The 23,796-nt window shown below is 45.4% G+C and overlaps 1 protein-coding gene and 1 long non-coding RNA gene across 2 annotated transcripts in view; both read left to right on the top strand.

Annotated features, from left to right (window-relative positions):
* HS3ST4 (heparan sulfate-glucosamine 3-sulfotransferase 4) overlaps positions 1-23,796 on the top strand; it is a 432,564-nt gene that overhangs the window by 220,771 nt on the left and 187,997 nt on the right. The window lies entirely within an intron of this gene.
* On the top strand, positions 17,046-17,607 carry LOC141371896 (uncharacterized). Its single transcript, XR_012377210.1, has 2 exons — positions 17,046-17,344; positions 17,445-17,607. It is a non-coding gene; the product is annotated as an uncharacterized lncRNA (long non-coding RNA).

The raw sequence follows: 23,796 nt of genomic DNA, 5'->3' as shown, positions 1-23,796 counted from the left end.
GTTTTCTTTTTAGGTTTCTCTTGCAAGCTTCAGATGTCAATATCCAAATGCTTACTCGGTATCTTCACTTGGTATCTCAAATTCAGCTCACATTAAACACACACAACTTAAGTTTTCTAACGGTACACACTATCTTAATTATATGGCTCTTGACCAGTTTATTCTGCAGCCCCACATCCAGGGGGACCTTTCAGAATCTAAAAGTGACATTGTACCCCCCAAAAAATCCTTCTAGTCCTTCCCATTACCCTCAAGGTAATAATAATGATCACTGACTAATAGTAACTAGCATGTATGTTGTACTAGGCACTGTTCTGTGCTGTACATATTTCACCCCATTTCCTATGTCACCCCATTTGAGCAAAACCAAAATTGTTGCAATGGCCATAACGTCCTGTGAACATGACCCCCACCTGCTTCTCCTGGTTTATCTTTGTATTTGTGATTTCCAGCTACAGTCTTTCCCTCTTTTAGAAAATGCAGTCCCCCTTCTCAGGTTGGACTTGAAGTTGACTGGCTTCTGGAAACTATGGTGTGAATTCTAAGTAAGCGCCCAGACTGATGAGCAGCTCATCTACGCCATCTTGGGTAACGAACATCAAGGTCCCTGGTCCAGCAGGAGAAGAGGGTTCTGGTGTCAGTTTTGCATGGTGATTTGGGGAAGCCCGTCTCTGACTCAATGAGGACACTGTGATTCCAAGGGAAAGGAATCCATATTCAACTTGTTAGAGCAAAATACAGGAATTTACTGGAAGCATACTGAGCATCTGATAAATCCCAGGAGTATAATAAGGTGAGCCCAGTCTCAGAGGGAACTAGAGCTGGAAACCAGACAGTAATCAGGATGGGGGGTTGCCTGGGTGGCTCAGTGGGTTAAGTGTCTGCCTTTGGCTCGGGTCATGATCTCTGGGTCCTGGGATCCAGCCCCGCATCATGCTCCCTGTTCAGTGGGGAGTTGCTTCTCCCTCTCTCTCTCTCTCTCTCTCTGCTCTCTCTCTGTTTCAAACAAATAAAATCTTTTTTTTTTTTAAAGCATGGAGTGGGAAGGTCTGTCTATCACTCTCTCTAGACCAGATGTCCATGCTTCAGAATACACACGGCTCCCAGTTCTTCACAAATGCAGGTCCACTGACCAGTCCAGAATAATGAACATTCCTCAGCTCAGTTCTGAACCCTTTGGGGAAATCATCTGAATGGCCCAGCCAGGACCAGGAATCTAATTGGAGCTCCGGAGGGTGGGGTCAGGGAATATAGCCCTGTCTGCTAGAAGGGAAACTGTGGTCTGGCCAGAAACCCTGAAAGGTGCTGCTCCTGGCCTTCACTTTCTCAGCTTTAAAAGCTTCCTGAGCATCTTGATTTCTCCCAGCTTGCTCCCTGCATGGAGAGCTGAAGCTCAGTGTCACGGATGACACCATGCCACTCTGGAAATACAAATGGAACGCAGCCCAAACTCTAAGGATCTGGGGATTAAGCACAGAAACCTCTTGTGCCATTTCTGCAAAGAAGCTACAAATCCCCTAAGTACCAGTGAAGGGGAGGCTTCCACAGGGAAAACCTCAGAGAAATCAAACACTTCGCTCTGCTCTCATGTCCTACGAGGGGATTTCTGTTTTCTAACAGTGAGCTTGGATTTATTTTTTGCAAAGCCAAAGCCCACCGTTAGCGCGGGAGACAGAATGCGTCACAGCAGGGGCCGGGCATCGCTCGGTGGGGGTAATACTAATACCACTGTGTCCCTGTCCCAGGGAAACTGTGTGTCCTGGAGTCCATGTGTCCACAGTGGGTGGAAAGTCTCCCTCAGCCTTTTAACCCACGTCTCCTTCTACCTGCCACAGAGCTGATTCTTGATCATGTAAGTTCTGCCCATCCTGATTTTGCTCCTACGCAGGTACCCTCCATCTCCAGGGAGACCAAGTCTTTCCTTCTTGTCTAGTGAATTCTACCATCCCGGAGGCTTAGCTTAAATGACACCTCTTCTGTGAATACTTTTAAATTCTTGATACTTTATTGAGAGGTGATTGACATTTTGTAAAATTCACTCGTTTTAAGTGTACAACTCAGCGGTTTTTAGCAAATTTACCTAGTTGTGCAACCATCAACACAGTCTAATTTAGAACATTTCCTTCTCTCCAGAAGGATCTCTTATGCTCTTTGGCAATCAGATCCTCGTTCCCACTCTCAAGCCAGGCAACCACTAATCTACTCTCCATCTCTAATAGATTTGCCTTCTCTGTGAATTCTAGACTCCTCCTGGCAGTCATTCTGTCCTCTAGGCTCCTAACATCCTTTGTATGTGCTTGGAGAATGATCTGGTAATTGTTTTTTATGTGTATGTTTCTCCAGCTAGAGTTTAAATACCAAACCTGCTCTCTTACCCTGGGGACTTATTAGTAGAACCCCTGCAGATGGTAGGTAGGCTAGAATAGTCTATGATTTTTAGTCATACGATCACTATTAGTCAATAGTATGACTGAGCGCGGGCACAAATTCAGTCCATTGCTTGATCTGGGGCAAACTTTCATACCGTTTCTCTTTTAGAATAGCATAGCTTGCATTTCCTGAGCATTTACTGTGTGCCGGAGATCCTTACATGAGCTTCACTTTGATTGAAGAAACAGTTACTATTATTTTTTTCTAAAGATTTTATTTATTTATTTGAGAGAGAGAGAGAAAGAGAACACGTATTGGTTCAAATGAGGGGGAGCCTGAGAAGGAGGGAGGAGCAGACCCCCCTCTGAGCAGAGAGCCTGATGTGAGGCTCAATCCCAGGACGCTGGGAGCATGACCTGAGCCAAAGGCAGACGCTTAATCGACTAAGGCACCCAGGCGCCTGAAACACTATTATTATTGGCATTCGCTGTTATGGAGATGGAGGCTAAGAACTTCCAGAAAGTAAGTGACAGAGCCAGGCCTCAAATTTGGTTCTGTTTAGTCGAGAAGTCCATTCTTTAAACCACAACACTGCACTGCCTCCCAGCCGTGGACAGGGCCTCAGGAGTTTTCAGGAATTTCCTGGGATCGCGATAGGTCTGTGCCTTTCAGGCTTTGACTTGTGATTTGGTCAGTGAGTGTCCCCCAGTGCATTCCCTTGGAGGCCCCTCTGAAAGGGGTGGGACCATTGAGAGCTCTTTAAGGTCTTTGACTAATTTAGTGTGAAATCATTTGATTTTCCTGATCAGCTAAACCAACTGCAGGCTTTCCTTCTTCATTGATTCCTTGTAGGCAATGGCCCAGTGGAATATGAGGTAATAATAACAAACTTAGCATTTGTAAAGCATTTAAGGGGGGGAAAAAAATCCTGCCTGAAAGCTTACTAGAAAAACTGTACTGGATTCTGCAGTTTTGAAATGTTGGAAGCAAAGAAGAGTGAAAGGCGGGATGGGTTTGTGACATTTTGACCTTCCGTGGCCCACAGACACTGGCAGAAGTGAGGCCCAGCTCACTTGGGAAGGATGCTTCTAGGTGTTAGTAATCCGAGTGATAACCCGGATTCTCTGGCTGCACCCTCCTCAGGGACTGGAGTACACTTCACCTGGAAAATTCTCACAGTTGTTTAGGTCATAGTCAATAGACTTGAATGCCTGCATGCTGGCAGGTGATGCACAGGAATGAAGTGAGTCCAGTGTGAGGCAGTAGGGAATGGTGGGGATTGTGGTAACAAGGAGAAAACAACTCCTGTTTTCAGGGAACAGCTGCTCCTCAGCAGCAGTTCCTTGTTTTCTTAATTCTTCTGAGTTTTAAAAAGAAGCCAGAAATCTGGCTATTGATTGAAAATCACGTGGTTCCACTACCTATTCATCTATCAGTTGAGCTGATTGAAAATCACGTGATTCCACTACCTGTTCATCTATCAGTTGAGTCCGTGTCTATTGGGAGCTTACTGTGTGCCAGGCCTGCTGAGGGGCTGAGGATATAACCGAATAGAATAGACAAAGCCCTCGGCTTGCTTAGTTAGAAACATGTAGAACAAACAGACCACATTTGCTGATCAACTTTGGTCCACGGACCACTAGTTGGCAACGTCTGGCTTAGGCTCTTGATCCTTTAACTTGCCTTTTCCCTGCCATGTCCCTGAGGGCCATGGATGCTTCTACTGCTGTTCCCTGCTCTCCAGGTGGGGTGTCAGGTTCAACCACAGCTTCCCCTGGACACTGAGGCCTTTGCTGCGTGTTTGATACAGCTGTGCACTTTGCCAGGGGGTGGCTTCTCTCCCCACCAGGATTCAGAGCTTAACCTGGCTCCAGAGCCAGGTTTTGGAAACACCCAGAATTTTGGAACACCCCATTTCTCACCCTCTATTCTGTTGCCCACTGACCACCAGCCTCCAATAACGTACGGGTTCACCCTGCAAAAACATGTCTTTTGGCAAACTTCTGTTTGCACTGTGGAAAAATTTATCAGCTTAGTAAAGGAATCCCATTCCAAAGCTTGAGAAAGTCCACACACACTTTATTTTGCTATTTTGGCAACAGGCATCAAAGGACCCAGTTTGCAGATGCAAGGGATCAGTCATACCAGGGCTGGCGCCCAACAAAAGCAAAAATCACGAACAAAATAATAATAAAAAGAGTCTCCATTATAATGTGGATGCAGAACCCTAAATAGGAGATTTTCGAATATAACACCCACCTCCAACCCATACACTACCCCCCAAAAGATTCACAGGGCCTCCTTTCTTTTCCCCAAGATGGAGCCCTGTGACTTTAATGACCTGTGTTTTCCCTCAGGCTGACTTCTGTGGTCTCCCTAGACATCTCCTTAAGAACTTGGCTGTAGGAATTGCTCTTCCTTCTCCTTCTTGGGAGGTTCTTGGCCCAGTGTCCCAGGGCCCAAGTGCTAGTCCCCAAACCCTCTCCTGTAGCTTTCCCACCCTGGGGCATGAGCATTCCTGAGTTTCCAGACTCAGTCCAGTCCAAGCCTTTTCTACCTGGAGCCACAAAGGTTGAAGATGTGAGAAGGTCAAGTGCAAAGATGATGCTGTAGCAGAGATGCAGTTGGTGGGAGGTTTTGTGTTGTGTCTGAGCAAAGTAAAAAGAGTAGTGAAGGGAAGAGAGATGTATGGATGGACCAGAAGGGGGACAGATGGTGAAAGCAACCTTGTTTGGCAGGTGACATGTGAGGAAGTGGTCTTAGGAAGGTTAAAGGTCATCTTCAAGGGCACACAGAAGGAGCCAGGACTGTACTTCAGGGTTCCTGCCTTCTAATCTCAAACTGCAGCCCTCCACGGTGGTGGTCCCTCTGCCTAGACCCCTTGCCGCACGTGAAAACCAAAGACAGGCAGGAGTGCTCTTGAACCGCCATGTCTCAGCTTTCTCTGAGGCACGTGTCCCAGGCAACTTGGACTAATTCCAGGGAAGCACAGGGAAGATCTGTTTTTGGTACTAAAATCTCAGTGGCTTGGCCAGGGTGGCCACCTGGAAGGTTGGCACCAGGAGAGGAGGGAAAAGAAACAGCCTCAGACAAGGAAGAGGCCAAGAGTATGCCTCTTTTTGCTGACATTTATCAAGCCAGGCGGCGGCAGCCATACCTCGAGAGTGTCAGTGTTTCTGGATGGAGCCCGGGGTGGGGGGTGGCAGGGTAGGGGGGGCTCTTCTCCTCACAGACCTTGCCAGATCAGCTCTATCTAAACTCCAGCCACTGCCCTCCTGGTCCTTTTGCTACATGCTACAAAGTGAAATTCGGTTTCCAAACCTGCTATACAAGTGGCTAAGTTCTAGTCTGGGAAATACTTTTCTCTCTTCACAGAACTTCCTGTGCCCTCTTCCTGTGCCTTAATGCATTAGTATTCTTCAGTTTGTAGGTGACAGAAACCTAGTCAGACTGGCTTAAGCAAAAAAATGCTCAATATTAACTTAAAAAGTGCAAGGTATGATGTCTTCAGGTACGACTAGCTCCAGTCTCATTCAGTGTGATTGTGGCTGAGAAGATGTTAACAGAAATCTTTCTTTCTGTCTCTTGTCTCTCTTTTCCTGTCTGGTGATTTCATCCTCAGCCTGGTCCTCTCTAAATATTGATAAAGATCGATTGGTTAGGAAGTTTGTACCTTACCATTACAGGAATTCCAGCAAAATGACATACCTCTTTTGCAATAGCTCCAACAAACGTCTAGATGGCCAGTCTTCAATCTTCAGTGGACAACTTAGATCGTATGACCACTCCCAAATCAATGATGGGGACCAAACTGCCATTGGCTGAGCTTTGATTACTAGTCCATCCTCAGATTCATAGAGCAGAGTCAGCCATATGCCCCTACATATGCCCACATAGACTGGGCGTAAATAGGGGAGAATGGATGTCGGCACAAATGTTAGATTCTAAACTCCACGTGAGGATGTATAGTGCTTAGCCTCTCTGCCACTGTATTTCTGGTATTGAGCAAAACATCAGATGCAGAGTAGGTGCTTCATAAATGTTTTCTGAATAGAGTAATACGCCCCCACAGCACCCTATACCTCCTCTGTCATAGATGCTGATCAGAGTGTTTCAGATTTGCTATCCTGTGGGCCTTCCTCCTTTTGCCACACTATGTCTGAATCACCGTTTCCACTCTGGCCACCGAGCACCGGGCCCCTTAATGGCAGGTGCTCAGTAAATACGTAATGTAAATGGAGGAAAAAGGAAAGAAAGTTCTTTGAGATGTGGAAGTGATGCTAACAGTTGTTAAGACAGATGACGATAGTTTGTGAGGGTGAATGAGCAATGGAGGATAAAGTCTGAAGTCATCTGCCCAGGCTACCTCAGGATGCTTCTTGCAAGTGGGGTCCCCGGCCTGCACTTGTTGAGGTTCAGGGCAGGCTTGCTGGCATCTCAGAGGTGCAGGTGGGCGGATGCCGTGGGAGAAGGGAGCTAGCGGTCCCTGTGTGCAAGGAAGGCTGCGTATCCTGTGGTACTGAGGCAGCGTTGGATGAAGGAGGGTCACGATGGTGAGCACACACAGTATACTCTGCGTGTGCCACGAACTGTGTTGAGCACGTTTGCATGTGTCACCATCACCTCAGGAGGTAGGCACTGTTACCAATGAGGAACATTGTAAGACGTTTGCTCAAAGTCATCTTTGAACCCAGATAGGCCGCCTTCACAGCCGGTACTACTCTTCACTAGACCATGTGATTTCCTGCAGGGCAAGGAACAGGAAGGGAAAGGAGAGGACGTGCAGACAAGCTCTGATACTAAGGTAGACATCAGGAGGCTACTTATGGTGCTGTGCCTTCAGGCAAGTGACTTCTTCAAAATGTAATCTGTTCTGCAAAATAGGGATTAAAAAAATTGGAGAATTCCTAATGGAAGAAGGAGGACCAGAGCAAAACTGTGCACTTGGATTTGGGAGACTTGAATTCATGTTCTGGCTTCATTCAGTGGAGTAAAAAGCCCAGCATTGGGGCTGAGAGTCAGGATGGGCTAGGTTATGCCTCAGTAACAGATAGCCCCCAGCTCCCAGAGATAGGAGACAGCCAAGCGCTATTTCTCACGTTTGCTCTGTGTCCATCATGGCTCAGCTGGAGCCCTTCCTTCCTATCTCCTCACTCCAGGACCGAGGTTCCTGGGACAGCCGCTGTCTGGGATCCTGGTTTTGTCACAGCTGAGAGAAAGTCATGAGTTGGACTCTGGCTCTGAGCTTCAGATGCAGGCGATGCCCTTCCCTTTTGCTCACACTCCCATGGTCCAAAATGAATCACAGGTCCCAGCTCACTCCAAAGGGCAGGGGAGTGTGACTTTTTTATGTGTCTGTAAGGAGAGAGAACCGGAAACATGGTTCCCATCTAAGATCCAGAACCCATGTGGTCCAGAAAAGCCCCCTTCTACTGCAGGTCCTCAGTCTCCCCTTGTGTAAAATGAGGCCAATCACTCAAAACTCTTGGAGGATTGAGTGTCACCTGTGAAAATAAATGCCTTTTAAAATGCAAAGTTCGTTCTAGAGCAAGTGACTTTTCCTTCTTTTGCTTGCCCCCTGCCCCGCCCACCCCATCCCTGCTGCGTTTTTTTCCTGCCAGAAGCGAAATCCTTGTCTCCTCTCTTCCCCCACCGCACAGAAAACAGTTCACAAATGTTCCTCCTCTCCCCGAGGCCCATGGCTTTTATACAGTCCTGGTAATACATTTTTATTTCCTTGCAGGAACAAGGCCTAAAAATAGATAAAGTGCAGGGCGCCAACGATAACCATTCAATGTATTGACCCAGTCACGAGTTTATCTTGGTGCAATTCAAATTCGCTCTTTATTCCCGAAAGCAAAAGCACCTTCGATGGGCAGTTATGGAGGCATTACCAGGGCCATTTGGCAATGAAATGTGACTGACTTCGTTATGTAGTGTGGAGACAAGGAGTAGCAAGTCTTAAATCACAGGGCGGCTGACCCGGATGCATTTGGCACAGACCTATGCAGATAGACTCTGTTTGGTGGCAAACAGCGTTGCAGAGAGGGAGGCTCTATGAAGATGCAGAATTAGTCTACGTTCTTTTGTTTAACCCAGTGCCAAAAGGTAATTTATGTGCAACGTGTAGCAAGCCATATGGTTCTGTCTGGGGGCTGCCAACCGCCCCCCCCCCCCCGCTGCTATAGCTTTGCCTTCAAGACTTTACATCTCTTAGAGGTAACATGGCAAGAGGGCTGCCTCTTCGCTTCCAGCGGGTAGGTTGTGGGGAAACAACTTTGTTGGAAAGGTCCCCGAAGGCTGCGTTTTCCCTTAGTGGAGGGTTTTGAAGGGAAGGGAACAGCAACACACTGTACAGGCATACCTAGGAGATATCGCGGGCTCGGTTCCAGACCACCGCAATGAAGCGAATATCGCAATAAAGTGACTCAAATGATTTCTTTGGCTTCCCAGTGTACATAAAAATTATGTTTATGCTATACTGTAGTCTGTTAAGTGTGCCATAGCATTATGTCTAAAAAAAATAAAAAATAATTTACATACCTTAATGAGGAAAAGATTTCATGCTAAAAAAATCGTAACCATCATCAGAGCATTTGGTGAGTTGTAATCACAGATCACAGATCACCCCAGGGAATAGAATCATGATAAAAAAGTTTGAAGTGCTGGGAGAATTACTAAAATGTGACATGGAGACCGGAAGTGAGCAGGTACTCTTGGAAAAATGGCACCGATGGATGTGCTTGATGCAGGGTGGCCACAAGCCTTCAATTTGTAGAAATGTTAGTATTGAAGAAGCATGATAAAGCACAATGCAGTATGGAAAACAAGGTATGCCTGTATTGAAAGTTCATTACCCCAGTCTCTCTCCCCGCCACTCCCATCCCTGCAAACGGCATTGTATGTACTCTGTCAAGCAGTTTTCCACCTGTGCATTCTTTGCCAGTGTCCTATCTGCAGGGTTGTTTTTTGCCCAGAGAAAGAGTAGGAGCTGCCATTTTTGTTCCTCCTTCCTGTTGGACGTAGTAGTTCAGACCTCCATTCTCCACATGTCATGTCACCCTAATGACATCCTTCTATGGGCTGTTCTTACTCCCTCCCCTGGATGAAGAGCCTGAGACTCTGAGGGGCAGCAGTAGCTAGTAACTGTACCTGATGCCTCGCATGCCCGCTGGGAGCCAGGCACGTGCTTGACACATTAAACGCACGATCACACTCACTCCTCCAGAGTTCATAATGTTATTATCCCATTTTGCAGAAGAGGACATGGATGCGTAAGAAGGGGAAAGGACTTGTTCCAGAAAGAACAGCTTCTAGGTGGCAGAACTGGACCTAAAAAACTCTGAGCTCCTCCCAGTGTTCTGTAGTGGGTGGTGAAATTCCGGAGCTGAATTTTCTCTGAAGACGGGAATAGAGGGCAGATCGCAGACAACATGGATCTTTTCCCATCTCTCCTTCCCTCGCCTGTCAACCACAGTGGGTCATCACAGTCTTTCTGAGGATTCAGGTGTCTCTTTGCAGCTTCCCTCATCCCACACTGTGCCAGAGAGGCTCTGGGTCATTCACACCCTGTGGCTTGTTCTCACTCCACACTGCCGTCTAGCTCTCCTGCACTCAGACACCCAGCTCTTGGGCAATCTCCTTAAACTGGCTTTAATTACTTCTGTGAAGGCAAGGGGAGACTTCTCCTGTGCCCCTCTGCCATAGCCATTATTGATTGGCCACCGAGACGGTTCTGTTAGACAGCAGATTAGAAGAGGTTAGTTTCCCTAATTCTCCAGCTCTCTTCCTGGCGATAATTGCTTCCCAGGTGAAGCATCATCCCAAACAGAGGCGTCTTGCATTGGTTCTTCCACCTTCACTTGCTTTTGAAGTCAAGTTTAGCACAGTTGGGAAATCCGTATGGGCACTGTTTCTCAGGGCAGAAGGCAAATCTAAGATGTCACGGTGAAGGTTGGCCCTGTTGTATGAACTCTCTGGCAGTTGTCTCAAGGTCATTTGCTGTGGGAGTCTATCTGCTGTTTCTTCTGCCCGCCTGAGGATGGCGAGTCAGTCCTGATTTTCCCAGTGCCTGGGATATATTTGCTTTTCTCTTCAAAAGGTTCAGGTGATTACTGAGGTCTTTCCAACCTTGAGATTCCTTGGTAATTCTTGGCAGGAGGGTCTTGCCTCTCGGGTAGATTTCTTTTTGACTTATTTCTAAGTGTCTGTTCCTGATCGACCCTTGATGCCATTGAACCCCCTGAACACTGACAGACATCAATCATGCATTAAGGGGAGGTGACCAAGCTGATAGGTAGGGTCTAGAAACCATTACCCATTACAATGATGGAAGGAACGGAGGTTATTTACATGGGAAGACAAAGACCCACTCTCACCCCAGGGGAGATACAGAGACTCTCCTTCTCACCCCAGGGGAGACAGGAGGCAGAGCCTTCGAAATACAGATGCAGCCTATGGAAGGAGGATCAGTGAGTTCCAGCATGGCCCCAGAGGACAGAATCCCATTGAACGGGAAAATAAGGGGGTTGAGGGGCCAGTTTCACATTCTCATGAGAAATAACATTAATGATCAGCTGTTAGAAAAGACAGAATTGGCTCTTGGCACTGTGGACTCCTTGATTCTGGGAATGTTCAGGTGGAGGCTGTTAGCTTTGTTTCCTGAGCCATGATTGAGGCACATGCATGAGAATCTGGACATGGTGGTCTTTCTTTCCTTTCCTTTTTTTTTTTTTTTAAAGATTTGTTTATTTATTTTAGAGAGATAGAGTACATGTATGCGTGCATGAGTTGGGGGAGGGGTAGAGAGACAGAATCTTCAAGCAAATTCCTTGCTGAGCGTAGAGCCCTATGCAGGGCTCGATCCCATGACCCCAAGATCATGGTCTGGACTGAAACCAAGAGTTGGGCCCTTAACTGAGCCACCCAGGTGCCCCCATGGTGGTCTTTCTTGGAAGAATACCAAAGAGCAGGGCTTATAAATTCCCAGTGTTGATGTAGGCCAGGCACTGAAATGAAGAGGCTGCATGTGGACTGTGGTCAACTAGAAGACATCTTCCCTTAATACTGAGCTTCAGCTGGTGGCTGCAATTTGGTAACATGGCCTCCATATTGCCAGATTTGGGGGATTTTTTAAAAGCCAGAAATTTAGGCCTTTATGTAAAATCTCCCACATTAAAAAATGTCACCTCATGTTAAACCAAGGTCACTGAGACACCAGAACTCTTGACTTCTGAATAACCAATGGAGCATCTTCACGATACCGCTGTTGATAAGACAGTGATGTATTTACTCGATGAGGACACCATTATGTGGGTTTCCAGTGGTAGAACCCTGGAATTGGTTGGATCGTTCTTTTTGCACCTGGAGAGAGACTTCCATTCATGATTCATTGTCCATTATTGATCCTCTGTATTCAGTTCTGTTCTACCAAATATTTTTATTTTGGTCGGTGATTTGACAAGGACCAAGAAGGCTTACTGATGAGATCTGCAGATCATACGAAGCTGAGTATGATAGTTATGAAGAGGGATGAAATCAGGACTCAGGACCGTATGATCAAATGGGAGAACTTGAGAGACCCCAGTAAGTTGAAATTCAGTAGAGCCTAAAGCAAAGTCTTATGTTCGGGTCTAACATAGGAATTGCATTTTCACCAAATGAGAAGAAAAACCAACTTGGAATGTGTACATGTGGGAATAAGATCCGGGAGGATTTGACCACAAAATGAATATAGCCAGCAGTTTGATAAAGATAATATAAAAGCTGAGGATTAAAATATATAGATAGTCATCCATTCATCACTTCTTACTAAGCATTTTCTCTGTGCCAGCAGACATGCTACATGGAGGGAATAAAGAGGGCAATAAGGCTGGGCCCTTGCTCTTGAGGCTTTCCCAGCAACCAATTCAGATACTTGATAGTTCAGTGGAATATATTTTATGGAAGAGATGTCTACAGATACTGTGGGAATCCAGAATATACAGTGCTTGCTTTTCTAATATTACATAATCTCACATAGAAAGCAAAATGAGGTTTATTTATTTATTTTTACTTATTTTATTTGTATTTTTTTCTAGCCTGCCTGAATATCTTATTTTATTTATTTATTTATTTATTTATTTATTTATTTATTTATTTATTTAAATTCAACTAGCCAAGGTATAATACATCATTGGTTTTTGATATAATGTTCAGTGATTCATCAATCAGGGTATAATGGACATATATATTAGTTTCAGGTGTACAACATGATTTGAAATTTGCACACATCGCCAAATGATTACTACAGGAAGTCTGGTTAATATTCATCCCGATACATAGTTATAAAAATTCTTGTTTCTCTTGTGATGAAGACTTTTTAAGAAAATGAGGTTTTAAAGGAAGAGTAAGAGTTTGTCATGTGAAAACTGGAGGGTATAGTAACAGGGGTAGCAACAGTAGGTATTTGTGCTTCTTGCCACTGGTATTCGGCAGTTGGCTTTATGAGGCCTGGGACATCTCTTACCTTTGTGCTTTGCATGACGTTGCCTCTGCTCTTGGACCTCAGGGTAGAATGTGTGACTGATAGAGACAGTCAGGGCATTCTGTCTTTTAGCCACCCAAGCTGGACCAGTTAGGGATAAGGAGATACCTTTCTGGAACTATCAAACACCTGTCCAGCTGGTTGCCAACAGGAGAGAACATAGATGTAGGAACTCTTGTAGTCGGGTGGCAGGTTTAGAGGAGGTAAGAATGGAATCAATATCAAGGAAACAATGACAAGAAACAAAGACAAGAAATTCTGCCCCACATTATAATTTGAACCCTAGACCAAATTTTGCTTGAAATATCATCCACGGACCGCATGGTTGTTAAATGCACGTGGCAATTCACTTTCATTTTTCTTGTCTCACTTTGGGTTGAATTACCTGTCCGTTTCAAATAGTGGGAATCCTGTGTGATTTTATCTACCGCGGTGGTCATGGGGGAGAATAGACATTCCAGGAGGAGGAACAGCATGGGTGGAACACAGAGCTGCAAGGAAATGCCATGTGATCCTGAGATCCAACTGGTGTGTGTCACTGGGTGCCCAGAAGATGCTGGTGGGCGATGCAGCTAGAGAGGGGGCCGGAAGCTAGATTATGATGAGCCTTGATGACGCCCTAGCCTACACTGTCCTGTGTTGTCTGGTCATCACCGAGGTGCTAATTACAGCTTTTAATGGAGCAGAGCCCTGATCCCTTTGTGCGAGGCTTCTGCGGGTGCTGTTCAGAATGTACACAATGCTTCTGCATTTATTTCCCAGTGACACAGGGAGTTGGTGAGTGTACCCGTCTTGTGAAAGCACAAGTTGGAACAGAGAGATTTAGCAGTTAGCCCAGGCTTACCTGGTGAAGAATCCCAGCTCCGCAGCATCCAGGCATCCACTGGTGGGAGTGAGTGGCCCTCTGGCTACAAGGAGGCAGGAAGGGAGGGAAGAGCTGGAAGCAGTAAACATTGCAGCAGCATGAGCTTTCTGGGGGCAGCCAGTGTTCAGCAGGGGCTCTGGCTTCAGGTTCCTGCTTTAGGGATGCTTCTGAGTTCAGATTACACTACCAAGTGTGGCCACTTACCAGGCCCGTCCCTGTGGACCCAAATAATAGTACTCTCTTCCCACAGCCAAGGAAGCATTGACAGTAGTCACCAGTGAGGACAGCTGGGCCCAGCAAGACAAGAAGCTCAGAGCAAACAGAAACTAAAAGCGTAATTCTGGACACACAGGAGGCCCGGGGAAACTCTCAGAAACAGCTGGGAGACAGTTGGAGGGCCTGTGGCCATAATAATTTGCGTATGAAAGAAGAGCAGCATCTCATTTTGTAGTCACAGGCTGATGAGGTTGGGGACTTATGATTTACATATATTTCATTGTCTTTTTAGGGGAAAAAAAACAGTGTGCATCTTCTGCCAGGGATTCATGCATTTGTGTGTAAAAACAGGCAGGGGCGCCCACACCTATCTTTTGCTCAACAATACTGAGTGTATTGGAAAGATCACTGCTGTGATAGGGAGCTGGTACCTGTTCTTAAGAAAGAAACAGTAATAAAATCCTTCCAAGGTTTTATCTCCAGTATTAAAAATGAAAAGAAAAAAAGCCGTTTTCACTTCCTGAGACGTGCCAACCTCCTTCTTGCCTCGAGCCCTGTGTGCCTGGTACTTCCTCACTCTAGAACACTCTCCTTGTTCCGTTTTCCAGGCCTCCTGTTGGCCTCCTGTTGGCCTCCCTCTGTGGTCTCCTTTTAAATGTCACCGCATCAGGGGCACCTGGGGGACTCAGTCACTTAAGCCTTGATTTGGGCTCAGGTCATGATCTCATGGTCGTGAGATCGAGCCCCACATCAGGGTCCATGTTGGGCGGAGAGTGTGCTTAAGATTCTCTCTCTTCCTCTCTGTCTGCAACCCCCCCAAAATAATAAAAAAATAAATGTCACCGCATCAGAGAAGGCTTCTCTGATCTGGATAAGGCAGATTTTTCTTCTATTTGTTTTAATGGCGCTTTCTGTTTTCCCTTGGAAACACTTCTTATCTTTGTTTATAGTCTTTCTTCCCTGCTAAACTACAAGTTCTCCAAGGGCAGCTTCTGTGTCGTCTTGCTTACGACCATCTCTGTAGAGTCTAGTGTGGTATCTCACGCTGTGAGTGATCAATGATGATTTTTTGGTTGCATGCGTCAGGTTGTTTTTTCCGACTCCAAATCGGATACGTTTGCCACTGTTAGTTGCTTGGCTTGTGAAGCCTACATGCAGAGATCAGAAACATGTATGCTTCGTTGGGCCAGGTGGGAACAGTGACCAGTGGGAGCTCATACCTTGACCCAAAGGGAACAGGTGCCAAAGTGGATTGGCTGTTTTGTTGCCTTCCAAGCAAAGTGGACCCAATGTGGGCCTGTCTTATAGTCTTGTTGGGAAAGTTTTGAAACCTTGAGTTTATGAGTTCCCTTCCAATTCTTTAATGTTGACAACACTTTTTAAAAGTAAACACTTCTATGGATCAAGACACTCAATATGTGGGAGCTGGACCTGGCCTGGGCACCATGGTTGGTCTTTGGAGAGAAGGTCAACCATTCATGCCTTGTTTCCCTGCTCAGACTGCACGAGGAAGAGAGAATACAATCCTCAGTATCATTTAAAGAATGCTTGTTGAAAACCAGAGGTGAAAATAGGGCAGCCAGAATGATGAAGGGTCTGAAACCATGCCATGCACGGAGCTGTTGCCCAAAATGCAGATCGGTGCATGTGGCTTTTCAGCTTTGCTGCCCTGGCTCTGCCATTCTGGTGCCTGATTTATCATGATAATAAGAATTTGGACCCCAAAGTGCTGCAGGAGTTATAACCACAAACACATGGGTGGTAGGTAGGGAATGAGGCCGATTATTAACAAATACATTGGTGATTTATGCACTCATATGGATGTGGTCCTTCTTCCAAGTAGACCCCTGAGGAGGTCATAGCTCTGTTCCAATTACATGGCAGTGTCCCAGCTATTCTGGGAATTGCTCTTTGGAAATTGCCATCAGAGCCTGAACATAATTTTTAAATGTCCTCAATTGTGACAAATCTCCAGATTTGATTCTTTGAAACAGCCAAGAATTATTTGGAGCTAAATCTGGTGAATTAGTTTGATGATTAAGCTTAACAGTACTGTTTAGGGCCACTGTGATGCAATCAAGCCTTAACAAGAACACGGCTAGGACAAAACATGCAAGGATCAGACACAGGCCAATGGGGAGGAGGGGAGGACACGGGACCAAGTGGAACCCCACTTAGTTAGGGTAGGATATGGGCTTTACTTCTCCAAAATGCCCAAGGTATTAAATCCAAAAGGCAAAGCAGAATCAGACATGGTTTAGAAGGCCTGGGATGAGCCGGGATTTATAGAACGAACCAGAATATTGGAGTCAGGTCCTCCTGTTTCTTGGACTGAGAGACAGCTCCTCTTTTAGGCAAGTCTGCAGGGTCTACTCAGGGGCATGGAGAGCAGAGCCAAGCTCTGATAAGAAGATTTGTAAGAGTAATATACAAATGGTATGAGTAGGGGTTTAGGAGGGACCGCCAGCGATGTGGGGAGGATAGAACATGAAGCAGGTTGACTAGAATAATGAACATGCGTATCATGACAGAGGCTTGGCATTTCAGTGAGCTTCTTACTAAGTCCTTCTCTGCCCAAGTGGTCTGCTTTCTGGCTTTCTTTACATCATCTTCTTACCCCTCTCCCCCTGGCTCTCTGAGCTCCAACCAGAAAAGCCAACCAGTGGCTTTCTTTCTGTTCTTTGAACACACCTAATTCCTTTCTGCTCTGGGGCCTGTGCTCTTGCTGTCATGATTCCTAGGACACATTTACTTTCAACTTACACCTGACTGGCTCTTTCCCATGTAGGTCTCAACTCAGATATTAACATCTCCTTGACCATTCAGACCAAAGTAGTTTCCCTCCATCCCCCCAGTTACTTTTAACCCAATACCCTGTTTTGTGTCCTTCGTAGTGTATCCAAACTCACACTGTTTATTTGCTTGCTCCTTTCTTACCCACCTGCCAGCAGTAGAATGGAATTCAGTGAGGGCAGGGTCTTTGTTCTCTCATTGACCCTCAGGGCTGTAACCGTGCACGACGCATGACAGGTGCTCTGTCAGTATCTACAGAATGAATCCACACATGAATGATAGCTTGATCCATCAGATGGAATTAGCCCCTTGAGTGTGGAGGGTGAGAGAATTCAGGGAATGAAGAGAATCCCCCTGTGTCACTTGGTCCCAGAATTATTTGGCAGCCAGTTTTAGATAATGGGGGCTGTCCCATTTGATGGGCTTTGGAATTCAGTAGCAGTATAGATCCTGGGCCCCCAAACTTGGGGACTAGAGGAGGAGAAACAGGAGCTGATAGAGCATCCATCACCAAATGAACAGTATAAAACAGTGGATCCTGAAAAATCTGGCCAGTAAAAGAATTCCAGAACGAAGTGAGTCACCGACAAATGAACGCATTCTGAATGTTTGTTGGGCAGTTCGTCTCTCAGGCTTATAATTACCTGTCTTATTGTATTTGTCTCCACTTGACAGCCTCAGGGAGAAGGGTCCTCTGCCATTCCATATCTGTCCTCAAAGAATATTGAAAGAGCTTTTCATCATTCCAGGCTGACTTATTCTTTGAAATAATCTGTGTCTCTGTAGAATTCTTTCTGTGGAGCCTTTATTTTATATTAAAATGTACTGTGATGTGTGATTCCTGCCCTGTCTCATCTTTAAACTCTGCAGTACCTGGAGACTGTTTTCTTTACCTTAAAAATTAGGCAAATAAACCAAGCAGTTCAGAAAACAATCCACTTTATCAACACAAAGTGGTAACAATAACCATAACCATATCACTAATAATAAAGCTTAGAAAACAGAGCCTCTGCCAGCCACCAGCCATCAACCATAGTCTCAGCACTGGGACATTCTTAGGCATTAGGGGCAGGCCGGAGAATGGAAACCTTTGTACAGAGATATCTCCCGCAAAGGGATCTGGAGGGGGATGGTTGTTCCAATAGGAGGCATGGGTTAAATACATCAAATTCGTTCATTTGTTATTCACTTACATAGAAAGTGCTTTGTGACATTTTGGGGCTGTTGAGGTGATGGGTGGCTTTAGTTCTCTTCTACTTCCCCGACTTTTAAATTGGGATATAACACTTCTATTAAAAAACAAAGAGCTGAGGCTCCTTGTAAAAACAGGATCATTCTTGTCAAGCACTCACAAAGCGGGTGGCTGAGCAGAACCCCAGACTCCTTTATGGACCCCGTTTTTGAGCTCTGTTACCAAATTCCAATGTAAAACCAACAGTGACATAATCGTGGTAATAAGCAACAATTTGTGTACAATTTTGCAATTTTCTGAGGGCATTCGTGAGTAATCTTATTTAATCCACAGGACAATTTGGGGAGATGTAAGAATTTTGAGACTGGGGCAGACCTGCCGGGCGTTCCTGCTCTGTGGTTTGTTTATCCTTATGTGCTTGGCATTTTCCTACACCCGAGCTTAAGTATACTTTGTACATTGAGATATTTAACTATAAATCCCTTTCAGATGATCTGTTAAAATGTTATATAAGCCCTGTGTCAGCAGTGGCACCTGGGAAACCTTTCTTTATCTAAGACACTCGGTGACATCCCTGTTCCTTGTCCCTTCCTTTCTCCATATGCCCACCTCTGAGTTGTTGTTCCTTGCTGGAACAGCCTTCTTTTTCCACGTTTGTCAGAAGTTCCTTGATACCTGGAGGTAGCACAGGGCCGAGAACGTCGAGAGATCAGCCCATCAATAAATGAGCTGCATCTGGGCACCAGGAAACCTTGGTTTCATTCTGAGCCCCTCCCCCTTCTCCTGGCTGCAATTTCAAGTGCAAATTCACTCTGCTCGGTTCCTTGGTTTTCTTGTTACTCATTCATGCTTTTGAACAAGGTGGGGTGGGTTTTTTTTAATGTTTACTCTCACCGCTCATGATCTTTCTCTCTCTCTCTTAATTGCTCTCTCTCTCTTTCTCAAATAAGTAAATAAAATCTTTTAAAAAGTGGCACCTGGGTGGCTCAGTAGGTTGAGCATCTGCCTTCGGCTCAGGTCATGATCCCAGGCTGGTCCTGGGATGGAGCCCCGCGTTGGGTTCCCTGCTCAGCAGGGAGTCTGCTTCTCCCTCTCCCTCTGTTCCTCCCCCACTCGTACTCGCACTCTCTCTCTCTCTCTCTCTCTCTCGCTTTTGCGCTCTCTCTCAAATAAATCTTTTAAAATAAATAAATGTTTAATTTCCACTAGTAAAGGTTGACCATATCATCCTTTATGAAATGAACAGATACTATAGACAAGGCTAAATCTGCACAAGCCTCCACCCTCAAGTCTACCTCCCACCCCATCCCCAACTGTTCACACTTTGGGGTGTAACCTATTGGACCACCCACTGCACAATTACAAATATTTGGCAGCAGAAAGGCACAATATACAGTATTGTTACTTTGAATAGGTGCATTTAAGAAAACTACAACATGCTTGCTGTGTCCTATGATAGCTTGCTTTCTTGGTCTGTTCTCAACACAGTATCTTGGGAATATGTACGTGTTGATGCATTTCTCATTGTTGCATGGTATCCCATAGGTGACTGCACTGGAGTTTGTCTACTCCTTCCTCCAATCCTGGATAGCTGGGCTGTTCCCAGTTTTTGCTGTGATGAACATCTTGCAGTGCACTTCTCATCATATGCCTTCCTTTGTGCTTGGATGAGTGTTTCTCTAGGAATATACTGAGAGGAATTGTATATCATAGCTTAGAAGTGTCTCAGTGTTTTAAAGATCATGCCAAAGTGCCTTCCAGAGCAATCAGGCCAATTTCTACTCCTACCTTGTCCTCGCCAATTTTTGGTATCATCGACTTGATTTTTCTGATCTGCCCAATTGGTTCTCTCTTTGGTGCCATCGTGGCTGATTTGTGAATCCTGGTGAGTTTCTAGCATAGTTTCTGGGACACACCTTGCCTTCTGCCGATTTCCCAGTACCCAGTCTCCCCACATTGCCTTCGTGTTTACACTGACGTACCCCTCATCTCTCCTTTATTCAGATACAGGCTTCTGTCTTATGGTCAGAACGATCCTTTGGCACTGATGAAGTATTTGCTGAATTCACTTATTAATTTCCCAAATGCGTCGATTAGAAGACATCCTTTATCCCAGCACAAACACATTCAAAATGAAGTCATCATTTGGTCCTAAGCATGGCCTCTTTTACTGCCAGACTGCAGATCCCCAGTCACTCCCAAAGGAAATCCAGGCAGTCTTTGCTTAATACCATGGAGAGACTTCACCAGCATGTTCTGCTGCCAGGCACCGTTCTGCAGTTCGAGAAACTCTCATTTTTCGTGCATCAATTTTGAAGGTGATGGTATAGACAACCTGTCGAGAGAGCTTGCAACATCCAGATGTTTCATCCTCCTCCAATTATGGGAGGCTTCTGGGTTGTAAAATTACAGTGCAGATATGGAGGGACACAGGATGAACACCTGCCATGTAGATGGACCGACCATATTGTCCTGGGTTAAGGTCATATTTCCTGGTTGGTAATAACAGATTGATAATGCATTCCCACTGCACTGTTGCTTCATGAGAGATCTGTCTTGGCAAAGTCTCAGGGAAAGCAAGTGGGAGTTGAAAGGGCTGATGTAAAGGAGAAGGATTAGTTCTGTTCGTGTGTGCTTTCAGCAACCAAAATAATCCTTTGTCCTCATTGCTATCTGGGCTGTTAGCCTAGAGCATTTTTTCATTCAACCGTTTTACTGAGCATCAAGCTTATATCAGAGACTGTGCTAATGCTGGTGATACAAAGAAAAGGGCAGGGGGTAATAAAAGACCCGGTAATTGCCTTCAGGAAATAGACAATTTAGTAGCAGAGACAGAGACTAATAAAATTTCATGAGGAAGTATTCAATTACAACTATGTGAGTGAAATGAAAGAGAAACGCGTGGTACTCAGGACACACAGCACAGGAACAATAACCAAAAAGCTCCGGAAAGGCTTTCAGAAGGAAGTGACAATAAAGCTGAGAGTTAAGTAGGCAAAGAGTTAGTGAACGAGCATTTCCAGCAGCAAGAGAAGCATGTGCAAAGGTCCTAGGGCCAAAAGAAGGAGTAGTGCATATTCAAGGAACTGAAAGGCGGCCAGTGTGTTTGGAAGGCCCGTGTCAGGGGAAGTACTGCACAGTGTGTGACTGGGGAGCCTTTGGGGTCCAGACAGAAAGTATTTGGATGATGTTAAGGATCTGTGGTCTTATCCTAAGAACAAAGGAAAGCCATTTGTGAATGTTAAGTGTATGTGTGGTAATGGGGACAGAGGTAGTGACTCAGTTTGTGTTTTGAAAAAATGACTGATTGCAATGTAGAAAATAGAAGTCGTATTATTTCATGTCTTTGCGTGGAAGCATTTGAAGACTTCATTACTCTCGGGATGAAATTAAAAGTCTTTAACATCATTTCTAGGATATTTCCCCCTATGGCTAATGTCAACTTTAAAACCTCATTTCAGCAATCCAAAGGAGCCGGCTATTGCTAGGATAATGCTGTGTAACAAACAGTCCCCAAAGCCCAGTGTCTTATGACGACAAGTGTTGTTTTCTCCTTCATGAGTCTGAGGCATTTCTGCATCAGCCTCCGAATCAGGTTCAGGTCTGGTCTACTTGCCCATCCGTCTGAGATTCATGCAGCTATGTGAATCATGCTTTTTCCATAGTAAATCACAAGAGTATGAGAGGCCAGCAAAACCCCAAAAAGCAAATTTAAAGTCTCTGCACCTGGCACCTCTAATAGCATTTCATTGGCTAGAGCAGGTCCACATCAGTGTGGTGGGAAGGATAGCTCTTCTTTGAAGGGGCAGGCATGGGGAAAGAGGGCATTGAAGAAGGAACGAAGACCATGCTTGCTCTTCCTTCATTGTAGCTATCCGGGTGGTGAGTGTAACACTGAAGAATACAGGTTTGGAGGCAAGGCTCTGTTACTTTGAAACCTGGCTTTGAAACTTCCCAGCTGTGTGAGTCTGGTTAAGTTAGGATCCTCCTTTTGCATCAGTTACATCATCTGTGCAAAGAAAATTAACAACAATAATTATAATAGTATAACACCTACCTATGTCAGGAGGATTAACTTAGTTAAGTGCTCAGAGAAGTTATTAGGTGTTATTAACATAGATTCATCTCTTGGGGTGCCTGGGTGGCTGAGTCATTAAGCATCTGCCTTCAGCTCAGGTCATGATCCCAGGTCCTGGGATCAAGCCCTGCATCGGGCTCGCTGCTCAGCAGGAAGCCTGCTTCTCCCCCTCCCATTCCACCTGCTTGTGTTCCCTCTTTCACCGTGTGTCTCTCTCTGTCAAATAAATAAATCTTTAAAAAAAACAACATAGATTCATCTCTTATTCAAAATTAGTCATGTTTTGAAATTTAAAAATATTAGAATTACTAAATTTTAGGGGCACCTGGGTGGCTCAGTTGGTTAAGTGTCTGCCTTTGGCTCAGTTTATGATCTCCAGGTCCTGGGATCGAGTCCCGCATTGGGCTCCCTACTCAGTGGGGAGTCTGCTTCTCCCTCTGCCCACCCCCCCCATTTGTGCTCTCTCTCGCTCTCAAATAAATAAAATCTAAAAAAAAACAGAATTACTAAATTTTAGAAAGGCAGTGTGATACATATGGCTTACAGTACATAACTTCCCCCATGGGTTCTGGGACAATAAGCTATCATCAAACTCTTGACGTCTGCCACGAAGCACCATCATTCACACAAGGCGGGAACAATGATAAAATGATACACACTCATATATCAGATCACCATTCTGGTTTTCAGGGCATTGTGGATTTTAGGATTGTGGGTAAAAGATGCCAGCTGGTGTTAGCTTTGAAATGTGGTGTGTTAGTGGGTCTTCACGTGTGCAAGCCGCACTTTTCTCTTGAAGTGCCCTTTACAACCCGCTCTGGATATAAATTCTCATCGTGGCCTGATCCCAAACATCACCTCATTCTTTTTTTTTTTTTAAGATTTTATTTAATTGTTTGACAGAGAGAGACACAGCAAAAGAGGGAACACAAGCAGAGGGAGTGGGAGAGGGAGAAGCAGGCTCCCAGCTGAGCAGGGAGCCCGATGCGGAGCTTGATCCCAGGACCCTGGGATCATGACATAAGCCGAAGCCAGATGCTTAACGACTGAGACACCCATGCACCCCCAAACATCACCTCGTTCTTTGACGCCCCATTATCCCCCCAGCTAGAAATAATTTCTCCTGCTCTAGTGCCCTTGGGACATTGATCTCTCTGTACCCCCTTGTTGTAATTACTTTTATTGATTCTTGAGTTTAGGGATTGTGTCAAACTCCAGGCACCCCATAAACGTTCTTGGATTCAAATGCTATATATGCTTCCATCTTCTTGTCCCTTCTTCTCTCACACCTGATGCTGCTGATGACTACTACAGGCCACACCGCTGGTATGCACTCAGCATCTGCACAGGTACCAACCATGTGCCAAGCATGCACATTCCTTGCCTGGCTCGATCCTCGCACCTGCCTGCAGGGAGGCTGCTAATATGCCAATTTAGAGAGGGGGAAACTGAAGCCAGGAAACTGGTCTTACCTTGCCAGTAAATAGACGTGGGTGTCTGGGGATGAGAGGACTGAATTGACAATGGGCCCAAAGATGTTCTGCGTCCAGATGCTATTTGTTACTCTCTCTGACTCAGAACCACTCAGATATGCTGCTTTCCAGAGCAGGTACTATCTACTAAGTTGTTTTTGAATGAACAAATGAATCTTTTCCATGTGGACCTAGCTTCTGTGGCATCTGTGTGTCAGAAAACCAGAGCCAGACAGAAGTTAAAGCGGTAAAGGCAAATTTTGTTCAGAAACGATTGCAATCGGG

Source organism: Callorhinus ursinus, unplaced genomic scaffold, assembly GCF_003265705.2.
Source record: "Callorhinus ursinus isolate GAN/ISIS: 27379988/994484 unplaced genomic scaffold, GSC_fseal_2.0 scaffold120, whole genome shotgun sequence".
NCBI lineage: Eukaryota > Metazoa > Chordata > Mammalia > Carnivora > Otariidae > Callorhinus > Callorhinus ursinus.
Note: the sequence above shows the minus strand (reverse complement) of the source record. Positions and strands in the feature narration are given on the sequence as shown.